This window comes from Schistocerca piceifrons, unplaced genomic scaffold (assembly GCF_021461385.2).
Source record: "Schistocerca piceifrons isolate TAMUIC-IGC-003096 unplaced genomic scaffold, iqSchPice1.1 HiC_scaffold_478, whole genome shotgun sequence".
Classification (NCBI taxonomy): Eukaryota; Metazoa; Arthropoda; class Insecta; order Orthoptera; family Acrididae; genus Schistocerca; species Schistocerca piceifrons.
Window position 1 is genome coordinate 176795 of NW_025728709.1, and position 25336 is coordinate 202130.

General features: G+C 48.3%; 27 non-coding genes across 27 annotated transcripts; all 27 read left to right on the plus strand.

The window, feature by feature from the left end:
- The first annotated feature begins 739 nt into the window (after positions 1 to 739).
- Positions 740 to 821, plus strand: Trnas-gcu. The gene has a single exon. It is a non-coding gene; the product is annotated as a tRNA-Ser (tRNA).
- Positions 822 to 1660: 839 nt separating this feature from the next.
- On the plus strand, positions 1661 to 1742 carry Trnas-gcu. The gene has a single exon. It is a non-coding gene; the product is annotated as a tRNA-Ser (tRNA).
- Positions 1743 to 2581: 839 nt separating this feature from the next.
- On the plus strand, positions 2582 to 2663 carry Trnas-gcu. Its single transcript has one exon. It is a non-coding gene; the product is annotated as a tRNA-Ser (tRNA).
- An 839-nt stretch (positions 2664 to 3502) lies between these two features.
- Positions 3503 to 3584, plus strand: Trnas-gcu. Its single transcript has one exon. It is a non-coding gene; the product is annotated as a tRNA-Ser (tRNA).
- Positions 3585 to 4423: 839 nt separating this feature from the next.
- On the plus strand, positions 4424 to 4505 carry Trnas-gcu. Its single transcript has one exon. It is a non-coding gene; the product is annotated as a tRNA-Ser (tRNA).
- An 839-nt stretch (positions 4506 to 5344) lies between these two features.
- Trnas-gcu lies at positions 5345 to 5426 on the plus strand. The gene has a single exon. It is a non-coding gene; the product is annotated as a tRNA-Ser (tRNA).
- An 839-nt stretch (positions 5427 to 6265) lies between these two features.
- Positions 6266 to 6347, plus strand: Trnas-gcu. Its single transcript has one exon. It is a non-coding gene; the product is annotated as a tRNA-Ser (tRNA).
- An 839-nt stretch (positions 6348 to 7186) lies between these two features.
- Positions 7187 to 7268, plus strand: Trnas-gcu. The gene has a single exon. It is a non-coding gene; the product is annotated as a tRNA-Ser (tRNA).
- Positions 7269 to 8107: 839 nt separating this feature from the next.
- Trnas-gcu lies at positions 8108 to 8189 on the plus strand. Its single transcript has one exon. It is a non-coding gene; the product is annotated as a tRNA-Ser (tRNA).
- An 839-nt stretch (positions 8190 to 9028) lies between these two features.
- On the plus strand, positions 9029 to 9110 carry Trnas-gcu. Its single transcript has one exon. It is a non-coding gene; the product is annotated as a tRNA-Ser (tRNA).
- Positions 9111 to 9949: 839 nt separating this feature from the next.
- On the plus strand, positions 9950 to 10031 carry Trnas-gcu. The gene has a single exon. It is a non-coding gene; the product is annotated as a tRNA-Ser (tRNA).
- An 839-nt stretch (positions 10032 to 10870) lies between these two features.
- Positions 10871 to 10952, plus strand: Trnas-gcu. The gene has a single exon. It is a non-coding gene; the product is annotated as a tRNA-Ser (tRNA).
- An 839-nt stretch (positions 10953 to 11791) lies between these two features.
- Trnas-gcu lies at positions 11792 to 11873 on the plus strand. The gene has a single exon. It is a non-coding gene; the product is annotated as a tRNA-Ser (tRNA).
- An 839-nt stretch (positions 11874 to 12712) lies between these two features.
- Positions 12713 to 12794, plus strand: Trnas-gcu. The gene has a single exon. It is a non-coding gene; the product is annotated as a tRNA-Ser (tRNA).
- An 839-nt stretch (positions 12795 to 13633) lies between these two features.
- Positions 13634 to 13715, plus strand: Trnas-gcu. Its single transcript has one exon. It is a non-coding gene; the product is annotated as a tRNA-Ser (tRNA).
- An 839-nt stretch (positions 13716 to 14554) lies between these two features.
- On the plus strand, positions 14555 to 14636 carry Trnas-gcu. Its single transcript has one exon. It is a non-coding gene; the product is annotated as a tRNA-Ser (tRNA).
- An 839-nt stretch (positions 14637 to 15475) lies between these two features.
- Trnas-gcu lies at positions 15476 to 15557 on the plus strand. The gene has a single exon. It is a non-coding gene; the product is annotated as a tRNA-Ser (tRNA).
- An 839-nt stretch (positions 15558 to 16396) lies between these two features.
- Trnas-gcu lies at positions 16397 to 16478 on the plus strand. Its single transcript has one exon. It is a non-coding gene; the product is annotated as a tRNA-Ser (tRNA).
- Positions 16479 to 17317: 839 nt separating this feature from the next.
- Trnas-gcu lies at positions 17318 to 17399 on the plus strand. The gene has a single exon. It is a non-coding gene; the product is annotated as a tRNA-Ser (tRNA).
- An 839-nt stretch (positions 17400 to 18238) lies between these two features.
- On the plus strand, positions 18239 to 18320 carry Trnas-gcu. The gene has a single exon. It is a non-coding gene; the product is annotated as a tRNA-Ser (tRNA).
- An 839-nt stretch (positions 18321 to 19159) lies between these two features.
- On the plus strand, positions 19160 to 19241 carry Trnas-gcu. Its single transcript has one exon. It is a non-coding gene; the product is annotated as a tRNA-Ser (tRNA).
- An 839-nt stretch (positions 19242 to 20080) lies between these two features.
- On the plus strand, positions 20081 to 20162 carry Trnas-gcu. The gene has a single exon. It is a non-coding gene; the product is annotated as a tRNA-Ser (tRNA).
- An 839-nt stretch (positions 20163 to 21001) lies between these two features.
- On the plus strand, positions 21002 to 21083 carry Trnas-gcu. The gene has a single exon. It is a non-coding gene; the product is annotated as a tRNA-Ser (tRNA).
- Positions 21084 to 21922: 839 nt separating this feature from the next.
- Trnas-gcu lies at positions 21923 to 22004 on the plus strand. Its single transcript has one exon. It is a non-coding gene; the product is annotated as a tRNA-Ser (tRNA).
- An 839-nt stretch (positions 22005 to 22843) lies between these two features.
- Positions 22844 to 22925, plus strand: Trnas-gcu. The gene has a single exon. It is a non-coding gene; the product is annotated as a tRNA-Ser (tRNA).
- Positions 22926 to 23764: 839 nt separating this feature from the next.
- Positions 23765 to 23846, plus strand: Trnas-gcu. The gene has a single exon. It is a non-coding gene; the product is annotated as a tRNA-Ser (tRNA).
- An 839-nt stretch (positions 23847 to 24685) lies between these two features.
- On the plus strand, positions 24686 to 24767 carry Trnas-gcu. Its single transcript has one exon. It is a non-coding gene; the product is annotated as a tRNA-Ser (tRNA).
- The last annotated feature ends 569 nt before the right edge of the window (positions 24768 to 25336 follow it).

A 25336-nucleotide genomic window follows, 5' to 3' on the forward strand; every position in this document is an offset into this window, starting at 1 on the left:
ATGAAATACGAGACAAAACTGCCCACCAGATGAAAGCGCACAACATTCCATAGCGTATGCCCTTCGAATTAAACATCATTTCGAGATCTACAAACCAATCAAATTTCGGCTGCAGCTAAGAGTATGTTGGTATTTGCGAACTACGAGCTCTAATTTATATTTAAGTGCATACCTGTCGCAGTCATTTTAACGTATCGAGCCTATAATAATCCATCTGTAGCACAACTGTCGCCTTCCGACAGTTTGTTTCAAGTGAGGCCGCCATCTACAGAAGCGATTTGGCAGGGCCTACTGGAGAGACTTGACTTTGCAGCCATCCGTCGCTAGTGGCCGACCAAACACCAAGCTCCATCGCAAACAGCAGGACAATCTTGGGCTAGGGGGAACGTCAAAACCTTGCAAGCAATATCAGTGTAGCGTATCGAGCTGTACGTTTCGTTGCAGTAAGTCTTGGAAAAGAATGCACAGCACCTTTCTCATTTGCATTAGACGACACTGCATGTCGATACAATGCTTATTCCTGCAGTAAATAGGTGGGCCGGTGATTTTGCCCCGATCGGATATCGACGTGGACGGATGCTGTCATTAAACGATTCGCGAGTGGGAGCTTGGTCGGCTGCACTGCAGCTTGGCATTAGACGTTAACACCGGCCCAGTACGATGTTTTGAATGCGTTTTCGAATCGACAAATGTCTTCTTTCCGCAAGCACTAGCCCAAGACACAGCTGTTGTACCAGCAGACGAGGTGGCCGAGTGGTTAAGGCGTTGGAATGCTAATCCAATGTGCTCTGCACGCGTGGGTTCGAATCCCATCCTCGTCGATGAATTTTACGTGAAGCACGCGTTTGCGGTCACTCCTTCTCCGTGCGAAACGCCACTCAGTAGTAACAACGACGCGTGTACGTGGCAGATAGCGTGTGTATGAAATACGAGACAAAACTGCCCACCAGATGAAAGCGCACAACATTCCATAGCTTATGCCCTTCGAATTAAACATCATTTCGAGATCTACAAACCAATCAAATTTCGGCTGCAGCTAAGAGTATGTTGGTATTTGCGAACTACGAGCTCTAATTTATATTTAAGTGCATACCTGTCGCAGTCATTTTAACGTATCGAGCCTATAATAATCCATCTGTAGCACAACTGTCGCCTTCCGACAGTTTGTTTCAAGTGAGGCCGCCATCTACAGAAGCGATTTGGCAGGGCCTACTGGAGAGACTTGACTTTGCAGCCATCCGTCGCTAGTGGCCGACCAAACACCAAGCTCCATCACAAACAGCAGGACAATCTTGGGCTAGGGGGAACGTCAAAACCTTGCAAGCAATATCAGTGTAGCGTATCGAGCTGTACGTTTCGTTGCAGTAAGTCTTGGAAAAGAATGCACAGCACCTTTCTCATTTGCATTAGACGACACTGCATGTCGATACAATGCTTATTCCTGCAGTAAATAGGTGGGCCGGTGATTTTGCCCCGATCGGATATCGACGTGGACGGATGCTGTCATTAAACGATTCGCGAGTGGGAGCTTGGTCGGCTGCACTGCAGCTTGGCATTAGACGTTAACACCGGCCCAGAACGATGTTTTGAATGCGTTTTCGAATCGACAAATGTCTTCTTTCCGCAAGCACTAGCCCAAGACACAGCTGTTGTACTAGCAGACGAGGTGGCCGAGTGGTTAAGGCGTTGGACTGCTAATCCAATGTGCTCTGCACGCGTGGGTTCGAATCCCATCCTCGTCGATGAATTTTACGTGAAGCACGCGTTTGCGGTCACTCCTTCTCCGTGCGAAACGCCACTCAGTAGTAACAACGACGCGTGTACGTGGCAGATAGCGTGTGTATGAAATACGAGACAAAACTGCCCACCAGATGAAAGCGCACAACATTCCATAGCGTATGCCCTTCGAATTAAACATCATTTCGAGATCTACAAACCAATCAAATTTCGGCTGCAGCTAAGAGTATGTTGGTATTTGCGAACTACGAGCTCTAATTTATATTTAAGTGCATACCTGTCGCAGTCATTTTAACGTATCGAGCCTATAATAATCCATCTGTAGCACAACTGTCGCCTTCCGACAGTTTGTTTCAAGTGAGGCCGCCATCTACAGAAGCGATTTGGCAGGGCCTACTGGAGAGACTTGACTTTGCAGCCATCCGTCGCTAGCGGCCGACCAAACACCAAGCTCCATCGCAAACAGCAGGACAATCTTGGGCTAGGGGGAACGTCAAAACCTTGCAAGCAATATCAGTGTAGCGTATCGAGCTGTACGTTTCGTTGCAGTAAGTCTTGGAAAAGAATGCACAGCACCTTTCTCATTTGCATTAGACGACACTGCATGTCGATACAATGCTTATTCCTGCAGTAAATAGGTGGGCCGGTGATTTTGCCCCGATCGGATATCGACGTGGACGGATGCTGTCATTAAACGATTCGCGAGTGGGAGCTTGGTCGGCTGCACTGCAGCTTGGCATTAGACGTTAACACCGGCCCAGTACGATGTTTTGAATGCGTTTTCGAATCGACAAATGTCTTCTTTCCGCAAGCACTAGCCCAAGACACAGCTGTTGTACCAGCAGCCGAGGTGGCCGAGTGGTTAAGGCGTTGGAATGCTAATCCAATGTGCTCTGCACGCGTGGGTTCGAATCCCATCCTCGTCGATGAATTTTACGTGAAGCACGCGTTTGCGGTCACTCCTTCTCCGTGCGAAACGCCACTCAGTAGTAACAACGACGCGTGTACGTGGCAGATAGCGTGTGTATGAAATACGAGACAAAACTGCCCACCAGATGAAAGCGCACAACATTCCATAGCGTATGCCCTTCGAATTAAACATCATTTCGAGATCTACAAACCAATCAAATTTCGGCTGCAGCTAAGAGTATGTTGGTATTTGCGAACTACGAGCTCTAATTTATATTTAAGTGCATACCTGTCGCAGTCATTTTAACGTATCGAGCCTATAATAATCCATCTGTAGCACAACTGTCGCCTTCCGACAGTTTGTTTCAAGTGAGGCCGCCATCTACAGAAGCGATTTGGCAGGGCCTACTGGAGAGACTTGACTTTGCAGCCATCCGTCGCTAGCGGCCGACCAAACACCAAGCTCCATCGCAAACAGCAGGACAATCTTGGGCTAGGGGGAACGTCAAAACCTTGCAAGCAATATCAGTGTAGCGTATCGAGCTGTACGTTTCGTTGCAGTAAGTCTTGGAAAAGAATGCACAGCACCTTTCTCATTTGCATTAGACGACACTGCATGTCGATACAATGCTTATTCCTGCAGTAAATAGGTGGGCCGGTGATTTTGCCCCGATCGGATATCGACGTGGACGGATGCTGTCATTAAACGATTCGCGAGTGGGAGCTTGGTCGGCTGCACTGCAGCTTGGCATTAGACGTTAACACCGGCCCAGTACGATGTTTTGAATGCGTTTTCGAATCGACAAATGTCTTCTTTCCGCAAGCACTAGCCCAAGACACAGCTGTTGTACCAGCAGACGAGGTGGCCGAGTGGTTAAGGCGTTGGAATGCTAATCCAATGTGCTCTGCACGCGTGGGTTCGAATCACATCCTCGTCGATGAATTTTACGTGAAGCACGCGTTTGCGGTCACTCCTTCTCCGTGCGAAACGCCACTCAGTAGTAACAACGACGCGTGTACGTGGCAGATAGCGTGTGTATGAAATACGAGACAAAACTGCCCACCAGATGAAAGCGCACAACATTCCATAGCGTATGCCCTTCGAATTAAACATCATTTCGAGATCTACAAACCAATCAAATTTCGGCTGCAGCTAAGAGTATGTTGGTATTTGCGAACTACGAGCTCTAATCTATATTTAAGTGCATACCTGTCGCAGTCATTTTAACGTATCGAGCCTATAATAATCCATCTGTAGCACAACTGTCGCCTTCCGACAGTTTGTTTCAAGTGAGGCCGCCATCTACAGAAGCGATTTGGCAGGGCCTACTGGAGAGACTTGACTTTGCAGCCATCCGTCGCTAGTGGCCGACCAAACACCAAGCTCCATCGCAAACAGCAGGACAATCTTGGGCTAGGGGGAACGTCAAAACCTTGCAAGCAATATCAGTGTAGCGTATCGAGCTGTACGTTTCGTTGCAGTAAGTCTTGGAAAAGAATGCACAGCACCTTTCTCATTTGCATTAGACGACACTGCATGTCGATACAATGCTTATTCCTGCAGTAAATAGGTGGGCCGGTGATTTTGCCCCGATCGGATATCGACGTGGACGGATGCTGTCATTAAACGATTCGCGAGTGGGAGCTTGGTCGGCTGCACTGCAGCTTGGCATTAGACGTTAACACCGGCCCAGAACGATGTTTTGAATGCGTTTTCGAATCGACAAATGTCTTCTTTCCGCAAGCACTAGCCCAAGACACAGCTGTTGTACTAGCAGACGAGGTGGCCGAGTGGTTAAGGCGTTGGACTGCTAATCCAATGTGCTCTGCACGCGTGGGTTCGAATCCCATCCTCGTCGATGAATTTTACGTGAAGCACGCGTTTGCGGTCACTCCTTCTCCGTGCGAAACGCCACTCAGTAGTAACAACGACGCGTGTACGTGGCAGATAGCGTGTGTATGAAATACGAGACAAAACTGCCCACCAGATGAAAGCGCACAACATTCCATAGCGTATGCCCTTCGAATTAAACATCATTTCGAGATCTACAAACCAATCAAATTTCGGCTGCAGCTAAGAGTATGTTGGTATTTGCGAACTACGAGCTCTAATTTATATTTAAGTGCATACCTGTCGCAGTCATTTTAACGTATCGAGCCTATAATAATCCATCTGTAGCACAACTGTCGCCTTCCGACAGTTTGTTTCAAGTGAGGCCGCCATCTACAGAAGCGATTTGGCAGGGCCTACTGGAGAGACTTGACTTTGCAGCCATCCGTCGCTAGTGGCCGACCAAACACCAAGCTCCATCGCAAACAGCAGGACAATCTTGGGCTAGGGGGAACGTCAAAACCTTGCAAGCAATATCAGTGTAGCGTATCGAGCTGTACGTTTCGTTGCAGTAAGTCTTGGAAAAGAATGCACAGCACCTTTCTCATTTGCATTAGACGACACTGCATGTCGATACAATGCTTATTCCTGCAGTAAATAGGTGGGCCGGTGATTTTGCCCCGATCGGATATCGACGTGGACGGATGCTGTCATTAAACGATTCGCGAGTGGGAGCTTGGTCGGCTGCACTGCAGCTTGGCATTAGACGTTAACACCGGCCCAGTACGATGTTTTGAATGCGTTTTCGAATCGACAAATGTCTTCTTTCCGCAAGCACTAGCCCAAGACACAGCTGTTGTACCAGCAGACGAGGTGGCCGAGTGGTTAAGGCGTTGGAATGCTAATCCAATGTGCTCTGCACGCGTGGGTTCGAATCACATCCTCGTCGATGAATTTTACGTGAAGCACGCGTTTGCGGTCACTCCTTCTCCGTGCGAAACGCCACTCAGTAGTAACAACGACGCGTGTACGTGGCAGATAGCGTGTGTATGAAATACGAGACAAAACTGCCCACCAGATGAAAGCGCACAACATTCCATAGCGTATGCCCTTCGAATTAAACATCATTTCGAGATCTACAAACCAATCAAATTTCGGCTGCAGCTAAGAGTATGTTGGTATTTGCGAACTACGAGCTCTAATTTATATTTAAGTGCATACCTGTCGCAGTCATTTTAACGTATCGAGCCTATAATAATTCATCTGTAGCACAACTGTCGCCTTCCGACAGTTTGTTTCAAGTGAGGCCGCCATCTACAGAAGCGATTTGGCAGGGCCTACTGGAGAGACTTGACTTTGCAGCCATCCGTCGCTAGTGGCCGACCAAACACCAAGCTCCATCGCAAACAGCAGGACAATCTTGGGCTAGGGGGAACGTCAAAACCTTGCAAGCAATATCAGTGTAGCGTATCGAGCTGTACGTTTCGTTGCAGTAAGTCTTGGAAAAGAATGCACAGCACCTTTCTCATTTGCATTAGACGACACTGCATGTCGATACAATGCTTATTCCTGCAGTAAATAGGTGGGCCGGTGATTTTGCCCCGATCGGATATCGACGTGGACGGATGCTGTCATTAAACGATTCGCGAGTGGGAGCTTGGTCGGCTGCACTGCAGCTTGGCATTAGACGTTAACACCGGCCCAGTACGATGTTTTGAATGCGTTTTCGAATCGACAAATGTCTTCTTTCCGCAAGCACTAGCCCAAGACACAGCTGTTGTACCAGCAGACGAGGTGGCCGAGTGGTTAAGGCGTTGGAATGCTAATCCAATGTGCTCTGCACGCGTGGGTTCGAATCACATCCTCGTCGATGAATTTTACGTGAAGCACGCGTTTGCGGTCACTCCTTCTCCGTGCGAAACGCCACTCAGTAGTAACAACGACGCGTGTACGTGGCAGATAGCGTGTGTATGAAATACGAGACAAAACTGCCCACCAGATGAAAGCGCACAACATTCCATAGCGTATGCCCTTCGAATTAAACATCATTTCGAGATCTACAAACCAATCAAATTTCGGCTGCAGCTAAGAGTATGTTGGTATTTGCGAACTACGAGCTCTAATTTATATTTAAGTGCATACCTGTCGCAGTCATTTTAACGTATCGAGCCTATAATAATTCATCTGTAGCACAACTGTCGCCTTCCGACAGTTTGTTTCAAGTGAGGCCGCCATCTACAGAAGCGATTTGGCAGGGCCTACTGGAGAGACTTGACTTTGCAGCCATCCGTCGCTAGCGGCCGACCAAACACCAAGCTCCATCGCAAACAGCAGGACAATCTTGGGCTAGGGGGAACGTCAAAACCTTGCAAGCAATATCAGTGTAGCGTATCGAGCTGTACGTTTCGTTGCAGTAAGTCTTGGAAAAGAATGCACAGCACCTTTCTCATTTGCATTAGACGACACTGCATGTCGATACAATGCTTATTCCTGCAGTAAATAGGTGGGCCGGTGATTTTGCCCCGATCGGATATCGACGTGGACGGATGCTGTCATTAAACGATTCGCGAGTGGGAGCTTGGTCGGCTGCACTGCAGCTTGGCATTAGACGTTAACACCGGCCCAGTACGATGTTTTGAATGCGTTTTCGAATCGACAAATGTCTTCTTTCCGCAAGCACTAGCCCAAGACACAGCTGTTGTACCAGCAGCCGAGGTGGCCGAGTGGTTAAGGCGTTGGAATGCTAATCCAATGTGCTCTGCACGCGTGGGTTCGAATCCCATCCTCGTCGATGAATTTTACGTGAAGCACGCGTTTGCGGTCACTCCTTCTCCGTGCGAAACGCCACTCAGTAGTAACAACGACGCGTGTACGTGGCAGATAGCGTGTGTATGAAATACGAGACAAAACTGCCCACCAGATGAAAGCGCACAACATTCCATAGCGTATGCCCTTCGAATTAAACATCATTTCGAGATCTACAAACCAATCAAATTTCGGCTGCAGCTAAGAGTATGTTGGTATTTGCGAACTACGAGCTCTAATCTATATTTAAGTGCATACCTGTCGCAGTCATTTTAACGTATCGAGCCTATAATAATCCATCTGTAGCACAACTGTCGCCTTCCGACAGTTTGTTTCAAGTGAGGCCGCCATCTACAGAAGCGATTTGGCAGGGCCTACTGGAGAGACTTGACTTTGCAGCCATCCGTCGCTAGTGGCCGACCAAACACCAAGCTCCATCGCAAACAGCAGGACAATCTTGGGCTAGGGGGAACGTCAAAACCTTGCAAGCAATATCAGTGTAGCGTATCGAGCTGTACGTTTCGTTGCAGTAAGTCTTGGAAAAGAATGCACAGCACCTTTCTCATTTGCATTAGACGACACTGCATGTCGATACAATGCTTATTCCTGCAGTAAATAGGTGGGCCGGTGATTTTGCCCCGATCGGATATCGACGTGGACGGATGCTGTCATTAAACGATTCGCGAGTGGGAGCTTGGTCGGCTGCACTGCAGCTTGGCATTAGACGTTAACACCGGCCCAGAACGATGTTTTGAATGCGTTTTCGAATCGACAAATGTCTTCTTTCCGCAAGCACTAGCCCAAGACACAGCTGTTGTACTAGCAGACGAGGTGGCCGAGTGGTTAAGGCGTTGGACTGCTAATCCAATGTGCTCTGCACGCGTGGGTTCGAATCCCATCCTCGTCGATGAATTTTACGTGAAGCACGCGTTTGCGGTCACTCCTTCTCCGTGCGAAACGCCACTCAGTAGTAACAACGACGCGTGTACGTGGCAGATAGCGTGTGTATGAAATACGAGACAAAACTGCCCACCAGATGAAAGCGCACAACATTCCATAGCGTATGCCCTTCGAATTAAACATCATTTCGAGATCTACAAACCAATCAAATTTCGGCTGCAGCTAAGAGTATGTTGGTATTTGCGAACTACGAGCTCTAATTTATATTTAAGTGCATACCTGTCGCAGTCATTTTAACGTATCGAGCCTATAATAATCCATCTGTAGCACAACTGTCGCCTTCCGACAGTTTGTTTCAAGTGAGGCCGCCATCTACAGAAGCGATTTGGCAGGGCCTACTGGAGAGACTTGACTTTGCAGCCATCCGTCGCTAGTGGCCGACCAAACACCAAGCTCCATCGCAAACAGCAGGACAATCTTGGGCTAGGGGGAACGTCAAAACCTTGCAAGCAATATCAGTGTAGCGTATCGAGCTGTACGTTTCGTTGCAGTAAGTCTTGGAAAAGAATGCACAGCACCTTTCTCATTTGCATTAGACGACACTGCATGTCGATACAATGCTTATTCCTGCAGTAAATAGGTGGGCCGGTGATTTTGCCCCGATCGGATATCGACGTGGACGGATGCTGTCATTAAACGATTCGCGAGTGGGAGCTTGGTCGGCTGCACTGCAGCTTGGCATTAGACGTTAACACCGGCCCAGTACGATGTTTTGAATGCGTTTTCGAATCGACAAATGTCTTCTTTCCGCAAGCACTAGCCCAAGACACAGCTGTTGTACCAGCAGACGAGGTGGCCGAGTGGTTAAGGCGTTGGAATGCTAATCCAATGTGCTCTGCACGCGTGGGTTCGAATCACATCCTCGTCGATGAATTTTACGTGAAGCACGCGTTTGCGGTCACTCCTTCTCCGTGCGAAACGCCACTCAGTAGTAACAACGACGCGTGTACGTGGCAGATAGCGTGTGTATGAAATACGAGACAAAACTGCCCACCAGATGAAAGCGCACAACATTCCATAGCGTATGCCCTTCGAATTAAACATCATTTCGAGATCTACAAACCAATCAAATTTCGGCTGCAGCTAAGAGTATGTTGGTATTTGCGAACTACGAGCTCTAATTTATATTTAAGTGCATACCTGTCGCAGTCATTTTAACGTATCGAGCCTATAATAATTCATCTGTAGCACAACTGTCGCCTTCCGACAGTTTGTTTCAAGTGAGGCCGCCATCTACAGAAGCGATTTGGCAGGGCCTACTGGAGAGACTTGACTTTGCAGCCATCCGTCGCTAGTGGCCGACCAAACACCAAGCTCCATCGCAAACAGCAGGACAATCTTGGGCTAGGGGGAACGTCAAAACCTTGCAAGCAATATCAGTGTAGCGTATCGAGCTGTACGTTTCGTTGCAGTAAGTCTTGGAAAAGAATGCACAGCACCTTTCTCATTTGCATTAGACGACACTGCATGTCGATACAATGCTTATTCCTGCAGTAAATAGGTGGGCCGGTGATTTTGCCCCGATCGGATATCGACGTGGACGGATGCTGTCATTAAACGATTCGCGAGTGGGAGCTTGGTCGGCTGCACTGCAGCTTGGCATTAGACGTTAACACCGGCCCAGAACGATGTTTTGAATGCGTTTTCGAATCGACAAATGTCTTCTTTCCGCAAGCACTAGCCCAAGACACAGCTGTTGTACTAGCAGACGAGGTGGCCGAGTGGTTAAGGCGTTGGACTGCTAATCCAATGTGCTCTGCACGCGTGGGTTCGAATCCCATCCTCGTCGATGAATTTTACGTGAAGCACGCGTTTGCGGTCACTCCTTCTCCGTGCGAAACGCCACTCAGTAGTAACAACGACGCGTGTACGTGGCAAATAGCTTGTGTATGAAATACGAGACAAAACTGCCCACCAGATGAAAGCGCACAACATTCCATAGCGTATGCCCTTCGAATTAAACATCATTTCGAGATCTACAAACCAATCAAATTTCGGCTGCAGCTAAGAGTATGTTGGTATTTGCGAACTACGAGCTCTAATTTATATTTAAGTGCATACCTGTCGCAGTCATTTTAACGTATCGAGCCTATAATAATCCATCTGTAGCACAACTGTCGCCTTCCGACAGTTTGTTTCAAGTGAGGCCGCCATCTACAGAAGCGATTTGGCAGGGCCTACTGGAGAGACTTGACTTTGCAGCCATCCGTCGCTAGTGGCCGACCAAACACCAAGCTCCATCGCAAACAGCAGGACAATCTTGGGCTAGGGGGAACGTCAAAACCTTGCAAGCAATATCAGTGTAGCGTATCGAGCTGTACGTTTCGTTGCAGTAAGTCTTGGAAAAGAATGCACAGCACCTTTCTCATTTGCATTAGACGACACTGCATGTCGATACAATGCTTATTCCTGCAGTAAATAGGTGGGCCGGTGATTTTGCCCCGATCGGATATCGACGTGGACGGATGCTGTCATTAAACGATTCGCGAGTGGGAGCTTGGTCGGCTGCACTGCAGCTTGGCATTAGACGTTAACACCGGCCCAGTACGATGTTTTGAATGCGTTTTCGAATCGACAAATGTCTTCTTTCCGCAAGCACTAGCCCAAGACACAGCTGTTGTACCAGCAGACGAGGTGGCCGAGTGGTTAAGGCGTTGGAATGCTAATCCAATGTGCTCTGCACGCGTGGGTTCGAATCACATCCTCGTCGATGAATTTTACGTGAAGCACGCGTTTGCGGTCACTCCTTCTCCGTGCGAAACGCCACTCAGTAGTAACAACGACGCGTGTACGTGGCAGATAGCGTGTGTATGAAATACGAGACAAAACTGCCCACCAGATGAAAGCGCACAACATTCCATAGCGTATGCCCTTCGAATTAAACATCATTTCGAGATCTACAAACCAATCAAATTTCGGCTGCAGCTAAGAGTATGTTGGTATTTGCGAACTACGAGCTCTAATTTATATTTAAGTGCATACCTGTCGCAGTCATTTTAACGTATCGAGCCTATAATAATCCATCTGTAGCACAACTGTCGCCTTCCGACAGTTTGTTTCAAGTGAGGCCGCCATCTACAGAAGCGATTTGGCAGGGCCTACTGGAGAGACTTGACTTTGCAGCCATCCGTCGCTAGTGGCCGACCAAACACCAAGCTCCATCGCAAACAGCAGGACAATCTTGGGCTAGGGGGAACGTCAAAACCTTGCAAGCAATATCAGTGTAGCGTATCGAGCTGTACGTTTCGTTGCAGTAAGTCTTGGAAAAGAATGCACAGCACCTTTCTCATTTGCATTAGACGACACTGCATGTCGATACAATGCTTATTCCTGCAGTAAATAGGTGGGCCGGTGATTTTGCCCCGATCGGATATCGACGTGGACGGATGCTGTCATTAAACGATTCGCGAGTGGGAGCTTGGTCGGCTGCACTGCAGCTTGGCATTAGACGTTAACACCGGCCCAGTACGATGTTTTGAATGCGTTTTCGAATCGACAAATGTCTTCTTTCCGCAAGCACTAGCCCAAGACACAGCTGTTGTACTAGCAGACGAGGTGGCCGAGTGGTTAAGGCGTTGGACTGCTAATCCAATGTGCTCTGCACGCGTGGGTTCGAATCCCATCCTCGTCGATGAATTTTACGTGAAGCACGCGTTTGCGGTCACTCCTTCTCCGTGCGAAACGCCACTCAGTAGTAACAACGACGCGTGTACGTGGCAAATAGCGTGTGTATGAAATACGAGACAAAACTGCCCACCAGATGAAAGCGCACAACATTCCATAGCGTATGCCCTTCGAATTAAACATCATTTCGAGATCTACAAACCAATCAAATTTCGGCTGCAGCTAAGAGTATGTTGGTATTTGCGAACTACGAGTTCTAATTTATATTTAAGTGCATACCTGTCGCAGTCATTTTAACGTATCGAGCCTATAATAATCCATCTGTAGCACAACTGTCGCCTTCCGACAGTTTGTTTCAAGTGAGGCCGCCATCTACAGAAGCGATTTGGCAGGGCCTACTGGAGAGACTTGACTTTGCAGCCATCCGTCGCTAGTGGCCGACCAAACACCAAGCTCCATCGCAAACAGCAGGACAATCTTGGGCTAGGGGGAACGTCAAAACCTTGCAAGCAATATCAGTGTAGCGTATCGAGCTGTACGTTTCGTTGCAGTAAGTCTTGGAAAAGAATGCACAGCACCTTTCTCATTTGCATTAGACGACACTGCATGTCGATACAATGCTTATTCCTGCAGTAAATAGGTGGGCCGGTGATTTTGCCCCGATCGGATATCGACGTGGACGGATGCTGTCATTAAACGATTCGCGAGTGGGAGCTTGGTCGGCTGCACTGCAGCTTGGCATTAGACGTTAACACCGGCCCAGTACGATGTTTTGAATGCGTTTTCGAATCGACAAATGTCTTCTTTCCGCAAGCACTAGCCCAAGACACAGCTGTTGTACCAGCAGACGAGGTGGCCGAGTGGTTAAGGCGTTGGAATGCTAATCCAATGTGCTCTGCACGCGTGGGTTCGAATCCCATCCTCGTCGATGAATTTTACGTGAAGCACGCGTTTGCGGTCACTCCTTCTCCGTGCGAAACGCCACTCAGTAGTAACAACGACGCGTGTACGTGGCAGATAGCGTGTGTATGAAATACGAGACAAAACTGCCCACCAGATGAAAGCGCACAACATTCCATAGCGTATGCCCTTCGAATTAAACATCATTTCGAGATCTACAAACCAATCAAATTTCGGCTGCAGCTAAGAGTATGTTGGTATTTGCGAACTACGAGCTCTAATTTATATTTAAGTGCATACCTGTCGCAGTCATTTTAACGTATCGAGCCTATAATAATCCATCTGTAGCACAACTGTCGCCTTCCGACAGTTTGTTTCAAGTGAGGCCGCCATCTACAGAAGCGATTTGGCAGGGCCTACTGGAGAGACTTGACTTTGCAGCCATCCGTCGCTAGTGGCCGACCAAACACCAAGCTCCATCGCAAACAGCAGGACAATCTTGGGCTAGGGGGAACGTCAAAACCTTGCAAGCAATATCAGTGTAGCGTATCGAGCTGTACGTTTCGTTGCAGTAAGTCTTGGAAAAGAATGCACAGCACCTTTCTCATTTGCATTAGACGACACTGCATGTCGATACAATGCTTATTCCTGCAGTAAATAGGTGGGCCGGTGATTTTGCCCCGATCGGATATCGACGTGGACGGATGCTGTCATTAAACGATTCGCGAGTGGGAGCTTGGTCGGCTGCACTGCAGCTTGGCATTAGACGTTAACACCGGCCCAGAACGATGTTTTGAATGCGTTTTCGAATCGACAAATGTCTTCTTTCCGCAAGCACTAGCCCAAGACACAGCTGTTGTACTAGCAGACGAGGTGGCCGAGTGGTTAAGGCGTTGGACTGCTAATCCAATGTGCTCTGCGCGCGTGGGTTCGAATCCCATCCTCGTCGATGAATTTTACGTGAAGCACGCGTTTGCGGTCACTCCTTCTCCGTGCGAAACGCCACTCAGTAGTAACAACGACGCGTGTACGTGGCAAATAGCTTGTGTATGAAATACGAGACAAAACTGCCCACCAGATGAAAGCGCACAACATTCCATAGCGTATGCCCTTCGAATTAAACATCATTTCGAGATCTACAAACCAATCAAATTTCGGCTGCAGCTAAGAGTATGTTGGTATTTGCGAACTACGAGCTCTAATTTATATTTAAGTGCATACCTGTCGCAGTCATTTTAACGTATCGAGCCTATAATAATCCATCTGTAGCACAACTGTCGCCTTCCGACAGTTTGTTTCAAGTGAGGCCGCCATCTACAGAAGCGATTTGGCAGGGCCTACTGGAGAGACTTGACTTTGCAGCCATCCGTCGCTAGTGGCCGACCAAACACCAAGCTCCATCGCAAACAGCAGGACAATCTTGGGCTAGGGGGAACGTCAAAACCTTGCAAGCAATATCAGTGTAGCGTATCGAGCTGTACGTTTCGTTGCAGTAAGTCTTGGAAAAGAATGCACAGCACCTTTCTCATTTGCATTAGACGACACTGCATGTCGATACAATGCTTATTCCTGCAGTAAATAGGTGGGCCGGTGATTTTGCCCCGATCGGATATCGACGTGGACGGATGCTGTCATTAAACGATTCGCGAGTGGGAGCTTGGTCGGCTGCACTGCAGCTTGGCATTAGACGTTAACACCGGCCCAGTACGATGTTTTGAATGCGTTTTCGAATCGACAAATGTCTTCTTTCCGCAAGCACTAGCCCAAGACACAGCTGTTGTACCAGCAGACGAGGTGGCCGAGTGGTTAAGGCGTTGGAATGCTAATCCAATGTGCTCTGCACGCGTGGGTTCGAATCACATCCTCGTCGATGAATTTTACGTGAAGCACGCGTTTGCGGTCACTCCTTCTCCGTGCGAAACGCCACTCAGTAGTAACAACGACGCGTGTACGTGGCAGATAGCGTGTGTATGAAATACGAGACAAAACTGCCCACCAGATGAAAGCGCACAACATTCCATAGCGTATGCCCTTCGAATTAAACATCATTTCGAGATCTACAAACCAATCAAATTTCGGCTGCAGCTAAGAGTATGTTGGTATTTGCGAACTACGAGCTCTAATTTATATTTAAGTGCATACCTGTCGCAGTCATTTTAACGTATCGAGCCTATAATAATTCATCTGTAGCACAACTGTCGCCTTCCGACAGTTTGTTTCAAGTGAGGCCGCCATCTACAGAAGCGATTTGGCAGGGCCTACTGGAGAGACTTGACTTTGCAGCCATCCGTCGCTAGTGGCCGACCAAACACCAAGCTCCATCGCAAACAGCAGGACAATCTTGGGCTAGGGGGAACGTCAAAACCTTGCAAGCAATATCAGTGTAGCGTATCGAGCTGTACGTTTCGTTGCAGTAAGTCTTGGAAAAGAATGCACAGCACCTTTCTCATTTGCATTAGACGACACTGCATGTCGATACAATGCTTATTCCTGCAGTAAATAGGTGGGCCGGTGATTTTGCCCCGATCGGATATCGACGTGGACGGATGCTGTCATTAAACGATTCGCGAGTGGGAGCTTGGTCGGCTGCACTGCAGCTTGGCATTAGACGTTAACACCGGCCCAGTACGATGTTTTGAATGCGTTTTCGAATCGACAAATGTCTTCTTTCCGCAAGCACTAGCCCAAGACACAGCTGTTGTACCAGCAGACGAGGTGGCCGAGTGGTTAAGGCGTTGGAATGCTAATCCAATGTGCTCTGCACGCGTGGGTTCGAATCCCATCCTCGTCGATGAATTTTACGTGAAGCACGCGTTTGCGGTCACTCCTTCTCCGTGCGAAACGCCACTCAGTAGTAACAACGACGCGTGTACGTGGCAGATAGCGTGTGTATGAAATACGAGACAAAACTGCCCACCAGATGAAAGCGCACAACATTCCATAGCGTATGCCCTTCGAATTAAACATCATTTCGAGATCTACAAACCAATCAAATTTCGGCTGCAGCTAAGAGTATGTTGGTATTTGCGAACTACGAGCTCTAATTTATATTTAAGTGCATACCTGTCGCAGTCATTTTAACGTATCGAGCCTATAATAATCCATCTGTAGCACAACTGTCGCCTTCCGACAGTTTGTTTCAAGTGAGGCCGCCATCTACAGAAGCGATTTGGCAGGGCCTACTGGAGAGACTTGACTTTGCAGCCATCCGTCGCTAGTGGCCGACCAAACACCAAGCTCCATCGCAAACAGCAGGACAATCTTGGGCTAGGGGGAACGTCAAAACCTTGCAAGCAATATCAGTGTAGCGTATCGAGCTGTACGTTTCGTTGCAGTAAGTCTTGGAAAAGAATGCACAGCACCTTTCTCATTTGCATTAGACGACACTGCATGTCGATACAATGCTTATTCCTGCAGTAAATAGGTGGGCCGGTGATTTTGCCCCGATCGGATATCGACGTGGACGGATGCTGTCATTAAACGATTCGCGAGTGGGAGCTTGGTCGGCTGCACTGCAGCTTGGCATTAGACGTTAACACCGGCCCAGAACGATGTTTTGAATGCGTTTTCGAATCGACAAATGTCTTCTTTCCGCAAGCACTAGCCCAAGACACAGCTGTTGTACTAGCAGACGAGGTGGCCGAGTGGTTAAGGCGTTGGACTGCTAATCCAATGTGCTCTGCGCGCGTGGGTTCGAATCCCATCCTCGTCGATGAATTTTACGTGAAGCACGCGTTTGCGGTCACTCCTTCTCCGTGCGAAACGCCACTCAGTAGTAACAACGACGCGTGTACGTGGCAAATAGCTTGTGTATGAAATACGAGACAAAACTGCCCACCAGATGAAAGCGCACAACATTCCATAGCGTATGCCCTTCGAATTAAACATCATTTCGAGATCTACAAACCAATCAAATTTCGGCTGCAGCTAAGAGTATGTTGGTATTTGCGAACTACGAGCTCTAATTTATATTTAAGTGCATACCTGTCGCAGTCATTTTAACGTATCGAGCCTATAATAATCCATCTGTAGCACAACTGTCGCCTTCCGACAGTTTGTTTCAAGTGAGGCCGCCATCTACAGAAGCGATTTGGCAGGGCCTACTGGAGAGACTTGACTTTGCAGCCATCCGTCGCTAGTGGCCGACCAAACACCAAGCTCCATCGCAAACAGCAGGACAATCTTGGGCTAGGGGGAACGTCAAAACCTTGCAAGCAATATCAGTGTAGCGTATCGAGCTGTACGTTTCGTTGCAGTAAGTCTTGGAAAAGAATGCACAGCACCTTTCTCATTTGCATTAGACGACACTGCATGTCGATACAATGCTTATTCCTGCAGTAAATAGGTGGGCCGGTGATTTTGCCCCGATCGGATATCGACGTGGACGGATGCTGTCATTAAACGATTCGCGAGTGGGAGCTTGGTCGGCTGCACTGCAGCTTGGCATTAGACGTTAACACCGGCCCAGTACGATGTTTTGAATGCGTTTTCGAATCGACAAATGTCTTCTTTCCGCAAGCACTAGCCCAAGACACAGCTGTTGTACCAGCAGACGAGGTGGCCGAGTGGTTAAGGCGTTGGAATGCTAATCCAATGTGCTCTGCACGCGTGGGTTCGAATCACATCCTCGTCGATGAATTTTACGTGAAGCACGCGTTTGCGGTCACTCCTTCTCCGTGCGAAACGCCACTCAGTAGTAACAACGACGCGTGTACGTGGCAGATAGCGTGTGTATGAAATACGAGACAAAACTGCCCACCAGATGAAAGCGCACAACATTCCATAGCGTATGCCCTTCGAATTAAACATCATTTCGAGATCTACAAACCAATCAAATTTCGGCTGCAGCTAAGAGTATGTTGGTATTTGCGAACTACGAGCTCTAATTTATATTTAAGTGCATACCTGTCGCAGTCATTTTAACGTATCGAGCCTATAATAATTCATCTGTAGCACAACTGTCGCCTTCCGACAGTTTGTTTCAAGTGAGGCCGCCATCTACAGAAGCGATTTGGCAGGGCCTACTGGAGAGACTTGACTTTGCAGCCATCCGTCGCTAGTGGCCGACCAAACACCAAGCTCCATCGCAAACAGCAGGACAATCTTGGGCTAGGGGGAACGTCAAAACCTTGCAAGCAATATCAGTGTAGCGTATCGAGCTGTACGTTTCGTTGCAGTAAGTCTTGGAAAAGAATGCACAGCACCTTTCTCATTTGCATTAGACGACACTGCATGTCGATACAATGCTTATTCCTGCAGTAAATAGGTGGGCCGGTGATTTTGCCCCGATCGGATATCGACGTGGACGGATGCTGTCATTAAACGATTCGCGAGTGGGAGCTTGGTCGGCTGCACTGCAGCTTGGCATTAGACGTTAACACCGGCCCAGTACGATGTTTTGAATGCGTTTTCGAATCGACAAATGTCTTCTTTCCGCAAGCACTAGCCCAAGACACAGCTGTTGTACTAGCAGACGAGGTGGCCGAGTGGTTAAGGCGTTGGACTGCTAATCCAATGTGCTCTGCACGCGTGGGTTCGAATCCCATCCTCGTCGATGAATTTTACGTGAAGCACGCGTTTGCGGTCACTCCTTCTCCGTGCGAAACGCCACTCAGTAGTAACAACGACGCGTGTACGTGGCAAATAGCGTGTGTATGAAATACGAGACAAAACTGCCCACCAGATGAAAGCGCACAACATTCCATAGCGTATGCCCTTCGAATTAAACATCATTTCGAGATCTACAAACCAATCAAATTTCGGCTGCAGCTAAGAGTATGTTGGTATTTGCGAACTACGAGTTCTAATTTATATTTAAGTGCATACCTGTCGCAGTCATTTTAACGTATCGAGCCTATAATAATCCATCTGTAGCACAACTGTCGCCTTCCGACAGTTTGTTTCAAGTGAGGCCGCCATCTACAGAAGCGATTTGGCAGGGCCTACTGGAGAGACTTGACTTTGCAGCCATCCGTCGCTAGTGGCCGACCAAACACCAAGCTCCATCGCAAACAGCAGGACAATCTTGGGCTAGGGGGAACGTCAAAACCTTGCAAGCAATATCAGTGTAGCGTATCGAGCTGTACGTTTCGTTGCAGTAAGTCTTGGAAAAGAATGCACAGCACCTTTCTCATTTGCATTAGACGACACTGCATGTCGATACAATGCTTATTCCTGCAGTAAATAGGTGGGCCGGTGATTTTGCCCCGATCGGATATCGACGTGGACGGATGCTGTCATTAAACGATTCGCGAGTGGGAGCTTGGTCGGCTGCACTGCAGCTTGGCATTAGACGTTAACACCGGCCCAGTACGATGTTTTGAATGCGTTTTCGAATCGACAAATGTCTTCTTTCCGCAAGCACTAGCCCAAGACACAGCTGTTGTACCAGCAGACGAGGTGGCCGAGTGGTTAAGGCGTTGGAATGCTAATCCAATGTGCTCTGCACGCGTGGGTTCGAATCCCATCCTCGTCGATGAATTTTACGTGAAGCACGCGTTTGCGGTCACTCCTTCTCCGTGCGAAACGCCACTCAGTAGTAACAACGACGCGTGTACGTGGCAGATAGCGTGTGTATGAAATACGAGACAAAACTGCCCACCAGATGAAAGCGCACAACATTCCATAGCGTATGCCCTTCGAATTAAACATCATTTCGAGATCTACAAACCAATCAAATTTCGGCTGCAGCTAAGAGTATGTTGGTATTTGCGAACTACGAGCTCTAATTTATATTTAAGTGCATACCTGTCGCAGTCATTTTAACGTATCGAGCCTATAATAATCCATCTGTAGCACAACTGTCGCCTTCCGACAGTTTGTTTCAAGTGAGGCCGCCATCTACAGAAGCGATTTGGCAGGGCCTACTGGAGAGACTTGACTTTGCAGCCATCCGTCGCTAGTGGCCGACCAAACACCAAGCTCCATCGCAAACAGCAGGACAATCTTGGGCTAGGGGGAACGTCAAAACCTTGCAAGCAATATCAGTGTAGCGTATCGAGCTGTACGTTTCGTTGCAGTAAGTCTTGGAAAAGAATGCACAGCACCTTTCTCATTTGCATTAGACGACACTGCATGTCGATACAATGCTTATTCCTGCAGTAAATAGGTGGGCCGGTGATTTTGCCCCGATCGGATATCGACGTGGACGGATGCTGTCATTAAACGATTCGCGAGTGGGAGCTTGGTCGGCTGCACTGCAGCTTGGCATTAGACGTTAACACCGGCCCAGAACGATGTTTTGAATGCGTTTTCGAATCGACAAATGTCTTCTTTCCGCAAGCACTAGCCCAAGACACAGCTGTTGTACTAGCAGACGAGGTGGCCGAGTGGTTAAGGCGTTGGACTGCTAATCCAATGTGCTCTGCGCGCGTGGGTTCGAATCCCATCCTCGTCGATGAATTTTACGTGAAGCACGCGTTTGCGGTCACTCCTTCTCCGTGCGAAACGCCACTCAGTAGTAACAACGACGCGTGTACGTGGCAAATAGCTTGTGTATGAAATACGAGACAAAACTGCCCACCAGATGAAAGCGCACAACATTCCATAGCGTATGCCCTTCGAATTAAACATCATTTCGAGATCTACAAACCAATCAAATTTCGGCTGCAGCTAAGAGTATGTTGGTATTTGCGAACTACGAGCTCTAATTTATATTTAAGTGCATACCTGTCGCAGTCATTTTAACGTATCGAGCCTATAATAATCCATCTGTAGCACAACTGTCGCCTTCCGACAGTTTGTTTCAAGTGAGGCCGCCATCTACAGAAGCGATTTGGCAGGGCCTACTGGAGAGACTTGACTTTGCAGCCATCCGTCGCTAGTGGCCGACCAAACACCAAGCTCCATCGCAAACAGCAGGACAATCTTGGGCTAGGGGGAACGTCAAAACCTTGCAAGCAATATCAGTGTAGCGTATCGAGCTGTACGTTTCGTTGCAGTAAGTCTTGGAAAAGAATGCACAGCACCTTTCTCATTTGCATTAGACGACACTGCATGTCGATACAATGCTTATTCCTGCAGTAAATAGGTGGGCCGGTGATTTTGCCCCGATCGGATATCGACGTGGACGGATGCTGTCATTAAACGATTCGCGAGTGGGAGCTTGGTCGGCTGCACTGCAGCTTGGCATTAGACGTTAACACCGGCCCAGTACGATGTTTTGAATGCGTTTTCGAATCGACAAATGTCTTCTTTCCGCAAGCACTAGCCCAAGACACAGCTGTTGTACCAGCAGACGAGGTGGCCGAGTGGTTAAGGCGTTGGAATGCTAATCCAATGTGCTCTGCACGCGTGGGTTCGAATCCCATCCTCGTCGATGAATTTTACGTGAAGCACGCGTTTGCGGTCACTCCTTCTCCGTGCGAAACGCCACTCAGTAGTAACAACGACGCGTGTACGTGGCAGATAGCGTGTGTATGAAATACGAGACAAAACTGCCCACCAGATGAAAGCGCACAACATTCCATAGCGTATGCCCTTCGAATTAAACATCATTTCGAGATCTACAAACCAATCAAATTTCGGCTGCAGCTAAGAGTATGTTGGTATTTGCGAACTACGAGCTCTAATTTATATTTAAGTGCATACCTGTCGCAGTCATTTTAACGTATCGAGCCTATAATAATTCATCTGTAGCACAACTGTCGCCTTCCGACAGTTTGTTTCAAGTGAGGCCGCCATCTACAGAAGCGATTTGGCAGGGCCTACTGGAGAGACTTGACTTTGCAGCCATCCGTCGCTAGTGGCCGACCAAACACCAAGCTCCATCGCAAACAGCAGGACAATCTTGGGCTAGGGGGAACGTCAAAACCTTGCAAGCAATATCAGTGTAGCGTATCGAGCTGTACGTTTCGTTGCAGTAAGTCTTGGAAAAGAATGCACAGCACCTTTCTCATTTGCATTAGACGACACTGCATGTCGATACAATGCTTATTCCTGCAGTAAATAGGTGGGCCGGTGATTTTGCCCCGATCGGATATCGACGTGGACGGATGCTGTCATTAAACGATTCGCGAGTGGGAGCTTGGTCGGCTGCACTGCAGCTTGGCATTAGACGTTAACACCGGCCCAGAACGATGTTTTGAATGCGTTTTCGAATCGACAAATGTCTTCTTTCCGCAAGCACTAGCCCAAGACACAGCTGTTGTACTAGCAGACGAGGTGGCCGAGTGGTTAAGGCGTTGGACTGCTAATCCAATGTGCTCTGCACGCGTGGGTTCGAATCCCATCCTCGTCGATGAATTTTACGTGAAGCACGCGTTTGCGGTCACTCCTTCTCCGTGCGAAACGCCACTCAGTAGTAACAACGACGCGTGTACGTGGCAAATAGCGTGTGTATGAAATACGAGACAAAACTGCCCACCAGATGAAAGCGCACAACATTCCATAGCGTATGCCCTTCGAATTAAACATCATTTCGAGATCTACAAACCAATCAAATTTCGGCTGCAGCTAAGAGTATGTTGGTATTTGCGAACTACGAGCTCTAATTTATATTTAAGTGCATACCTGTCGCAGTCATTTTAACGTATCGAGCCTATAATAATCCATCTGTAGCACAACTGTCGCCTTCCGACAGTTTGTTTCAAGTGAGGCCGCCATCTACAGAAGCGATTTGGCAGGGCCTACTGGAGAGACTTGACTTTGCAGCCATCCGTCGCTAGTGGCCGACCAAACACCAAGCTCCATCGCAAACAGCAGGACAATCTTGGGCTAGGGGGAACGTCAAAACCTTGCAAGCAATATCAGTGTAGCGTATCGAGCTGTACGTTTCGTTGCAGTAAGTCTTGGAAAAGAATGCACAGCACCTTTCTCATTTGCATTAGACGACACTGCATGTCGATACAATGCTTATTCCTGCAGTAAATAGGTGGGCCGGTGATTTTGCCCCGATCGGATATCGACGTGGACGGATGCTGTCATTAAACGATTCGCGAGTGGGAGCTTGGTCGGCTGCACTGCAGCTTGGCATTAGACGTTAACACCGGCCCAGTACGATGTTTTGAATGCGTTTTCGAATCGACAAATGTCTTCTTTCCGCAAGCACTAGCCCAAGACACAGCTGTTGTACCAGCAGACGAGGTGGCCGAGTGGTTAAGGCGTTGGAATGCTAATCCAATGTGCTCTGCACGCGTGGGTTCGAATCCCATCCTCGTCGATGAATTTTACGTGAAGCACGCGTTTGCGGTCACTCCTTCTCCGTGCGAAACGCCACTCAGTAGTAACAACGACGCGTGTACGTGGCAGATAGCGTGTGTATGAAATACGAGACAAAACTGCCCACCAGATGAAAGCGCACAACATTCCATAGCGTATGCCCTTCGAATTAAACATCATTTCGAGATCTACAAACCAATCAAATTTCGGCTGCAGCTAAGAGTATGTTGGTATTTGCGAACTACGAGCTCTAATTTATATTTAAGTGCATACCTGTCGCAGTCATTTTAACGTATCGAGCCTATAATAATCCATCTGTAGCACAACTGTCGCCTTCCGACAGTTTGTTTCAAGTGAGGCCGCCATCTACAGAAGCGATTTGGCAGGGCCTACTGGAGAGACTTGACTTTGCAGCCATCCGTCGCTAGTGGCCGACCAAACACCAAGCTCCATCGCAAACAGCAGGACAATCTTGGGCTAGGGGGAACGTCAAAACCTTGCAAGCAATATCAGTGTAGCGTATCGAGCTGTACGTTTCGTTGCAGTAAGTCTTGGAAAAGAATGCACAGCACCTTTCTCATTTGCATTAGACGACACTGCATGTCGATACAATGCTTATTCCTGCAGTAAATAGGTGGGCCGGTGATTTTGCCCCGATCGGATATCGACGTGGACGGATGCTGTCATTAAACGATTCGCGAGTGGGAGCTTGGTCGGCTGCACTGCAGCTTGGCATTAGACGTTAACACCGGCCCAGAACGATGTTTTGAATGCGTTTTCGAATCGACAAATGTCTTCTTTCCGCAAGCACTAGCCCAAGACACAGCTGTTGTACTAGCAGACGAGGTGGCCGAGTGGTTAAGGCGTTGGACTGCTAATCCAATGTGCTCTGCGCGCGTGGGTTCGAATCCCATCCTCGTCGATGAATTTTACGTGAAGCACGCGTTTGCGGTCACTCCTTCTCCGTGCGAAACGCCACTCAGTAGTAACAACGACGCGTGTACGTGGCAAATAGCTTGTGTATGAAATACGAGACAAAACTGCCCACCAGATGAAAGCGCACAACATTCCATAGCGTATGCCCTTCGAATTAAACATCATTTCGAGATCTACAAACCAATCAAATTTCGGCTGCAGCTAAGAGTATGTTGGTATTTGCGAACTACGAGCTCTAATTTATATTTAAGTGCATACCTGTCGCAGTCATTTTAACGTATCGAGCCTATAATAATCCATCTGTAGCACAACTGTCGCCTTCCGACAGTTTGTTTCAAGTGAGGCCGCCATCTACAGAAGCGATTTGGCAGGGCCTACTGGAGAGACTTGACTTTGCAGCCATCCGTCGCTAGTGGCCGACCAAACACCAAGCTCCATCGCAAACAGCAGGACAATCTTGGGCTAGGGGGAACGTCAAAACCTTGCAAGCAATATCAGTGTAGCGTATCGAGCTGTACGTTTCGTTGCAGTAAGTCTTGGAAAAGAATGCACAGCACCTTTCTCATTTGCATTAGACGACACTGCATGTCGATACAATGCTTATTCCTGCAGTAAATAGGTGGGCCGGTGATTTTGCCCCGATCGGATATCGACGTGGACGGATGCTGTCATTAAACGATTCGCGAGTGGGAGCTTGGTCGGCTGCACTGCAGCTTGGCATTAGACGTTAACACCGGCCCAGTACGATGTTTTGAATGCGTTTTCGAATCGACAAATGTCTTCTTTCCGCAAGCACTAGCCCAAGACACAGCTGTTGTACCAGCAGACGAGGTGGCCGAGTGGTTAAGGCGTTGGAATGCTAATCCAATGTGCTCTGCACGCGTGGGTTCGAATCCCATCCTCGTCGATGAATTTTACGTGAAGCACGCGTTTGCGGTCACTCCTTCTCCGTGCGAAACGCCACTCAGTAGTAACAACGACGCGTGTACGTGGCAGATAGCGTGTGTATGAAATACGAGACAAAACTGCCCACCAGATGAAAGCGCACAACATTCCATAGCGTATGCCCTTCGAATTAAACATCATTTCGAGATCTACAAACCAATCAAATTTCGGCTGCAGCTAAGAGTATGTTGGTATTTGCGAACTACGAGCTCTAATTTATATTTAAGTGCATACCTGTCGCAGTCATTTTAACGTATCGAGCCTATAATAATTCATCTGTAGCACAACTGTCGCCTTCCGACAGTTTGTTTCAAGTGAGGCCGCCATCTACAGAAGCGATTTGGCAGGGCCTACTGGAGAGACTTGACTTTGCAGCCATCCGTCGCTAGTGGCCGACCAAACACCAAGCTCCATCGCAAACAGCAGGACAATCTTGGGCTAGGGGGAACGTCAAAACCTTGCAAGCAATATCAGTGTAGCGTATCGAGCTGTACGTTTCGTTGCAGTAAGTCTTGGAAAAGAATGCACAGC